The 2,491-nt window shown below is 44.4% G+C and overlaps 1 pseudogene; it reads left to right on the forward strand.

Moving 5' to 3' along the window:
- The first annotated feature begins 321 nt into the window (after positions 1-321).
- Positions 322-2,142, forward strand: LOC105464084 (olfactory receptor 1G1-like; annotated as a pseudogene).
- Positions 2,143-2,491: the final 349 nt, after the last annotated feature.

The raw sequence follows: 2,491 nt of genomic DNA on the forward strand, positions 1-2,491 counted from the left end.
GGAGGTCTACAGGACACATTGCTAGATAACTAAAATGCAAAAATCACCCCCAAAAAGATCTCGTATTATCATTGTCCAGGGTTCTTGCCTTTATGTAGGTTTACGTGCCTGACACCAATACATGTCTTTGCTCTTTGAGAAGATCACAGAAAACAAACAGCCTAGAGTTATGTAAATGTTTGGAGTCTATGTTTGAGGACGATTTTTCTCCAACTATTCTACTTTAAACAGAAATTAGAAATGAAACCAGCATCTCAGCTGGGCGCAGTGGCTCACACCTGTAATCCCAGCACTTTTGTACGCTGAGGTGGGTGGATCACGAGGTCAAGACATCAAGACCAGCCTGGCCAACATGGTGAAACCCCGTCTCTACTAAAAATACAAAAATTAGCTGGGCATGGTGGCATCCACCTGTAGTCCCAGCTACTCGGGAAGCTGAGGCAGGAGAATTGCTTGAATCCGGGAGGCAGAGGTTGCAGTGAGCTGAGATCACACCACTGCACTCCAGCCTGGCAACAGAGAGAGACTCGTCTCAAAAAAGAAAAAAAAGAAAAAGAGACCAGCATCTCTAACTTCCTGCTCCTGGACTTCTCTGAGCACCCAGAGCAGCAGCCTCTCCTGTTTGGGCTCTTCTTGGGCATGTACCTGGTCACTGTGTTAAGGAACCTGCTCATCCTTCAAGCCATTGGTTCTGACCCTTGTCTCCACACCCCATGTACTTCTTCCTGGCAAATCTGTCCTTCATCAATACCTGTTTGATCTGCACCATTGTCCCCAAGGTGCTGGTGAATATCCAGACACAACATCACACCATCTCCTATACTGGGTGCCTCATGCAGATGCACTTCTTCATGACACTAGCCCTGCTAGATAACTTCCTGCTGGCCATGATGGCGTATGATCGCTATGTGGCCATCCGCCTTCCTCTGCACTACATGATCATGCATCCCCAAGCCTGCCTGCTGCTGGCGGCCATGTCCTGACTCTGCTCCCACCTCCAGGTTTTCTCACTCATTCTCCTGATCATTCGATTCTCATTCTGGGCCTCCCATTCCATCCCACAGTTTTTCTGTGATCTTTTCCCACTTCTCAAACTTGCCTGTTCAGACATCAAGGTCTTTCACTTCATGATGTTCACTGAAGCCACTCTTTCTGGTGTTGTCCCTCTCATCTGTGTCCTAGTCTCTTATGCCCACATCGTGCACACCATCCTCAGAGTTTCCTCTGCTGAGGGGAAACACAAAGCCTTCTCTACCTGTGGCTGTCACCTGACAGTGATCACTCTTTTCTATGGAACCCTGTTTCTGGTGTATTTCCAGCCTTCATTCCTACTAGCAGATACTGGAATGATTGCATCCGTTGTATACACAATGGTCACCCCCATGCTGAACTCTTTTGTCTATAGCCTGAGGAAGAGGGACATGAAAGAGGCTTTGTGGAGACTCTTTGGCTTGAGAAAATGCACTACTCAATAAAGAGTCCCGCCCCACAGCAGAAGCCCAGGCTCTTCTGAATGCCTTCCTAATTGAACTTCTCTATTACAATCTTGAAAAACTCAAATCCAAGGCAGGATGAATGCTCAGTGTTACAGGCAGGTTTAACAAATGAGGAATGCCTGATGTGGCAGGACTGGAATAGGATCCACTGGCCAGGGACAGAGCTACAGCCTGGAGAGATGGAGTGGCCAGCAATTCCTACAGGATGATATAATTAGTGGGGAGAGGTACCCAAGCAGATTCATATCAGAGAGTGGGAACCACCAAAAGAATGACATCAGATAGAACTTAGGTTCTTGAAGGAAGCACAGTTAGCAGCTCAGTCTGACTGACAGGCCTCACTCAATGAGAAAAAATACTGACTAGATCTGAGAAGAGTCACATACTTCAAGTCCATTTCCAAGTCCAGCTTAGGAAGCAGCTCATTCACAGGGATTAACTTCCACATGCAGAAAACAACCAAAAAGGCACACATTTTGGTAGGACTAACAGAACCAGAATTGTTCTAGAAGACACTAGGCACAAATAGATCAGAGAACTGGTCCCAAGTCATCCAACTGAGATTAGAGCTAAAGACTCTGACAGTAAGTTATTGGGACAAGCCCTTAATTCTTTAGTTTTAAATCCTGATTTATTTTTCTTATATGTCCTGCAATACATACTCATTATAATAATTTTATGAAACTATTTCATTGCATCATTACTTGTAATAGTGAGAGGTTAAAAACCTAGTAGTTTTCAGAAATAGGAACACCTTTACACTGTTGATGGGAGTGTAAATTAGTTCAACCATTGTGGAAAATGATGTGGTGATTTCTAAAGGATCAAGAACTACCATTGAACCCAACAATCCCATTACTGGGCATATACCCAAAGGATTATAAATCATGCTACCATAAAGACACATGCACATGTATGTTTATTGTGACACTATTCACAGTAGCAAAGACTTGGAACCAACCCAAATGTCCATCAATAATAGAATGGATAAAGAA

Source organism: Macaca nemestrina, chromosome 14 (assembly GCF_043159975.1).
Source record: "Macaca nemestrina isolate mMacNem1 chromosome 14, mMacNem.hap1, whole genome shotgun sequence".
NCBI classification, from domain to species: Eukaryota; Metazoa; Chordata; class Mammalia; order Primates; family Cercopithecidae; genus Macaca; species Macaca nemestrina.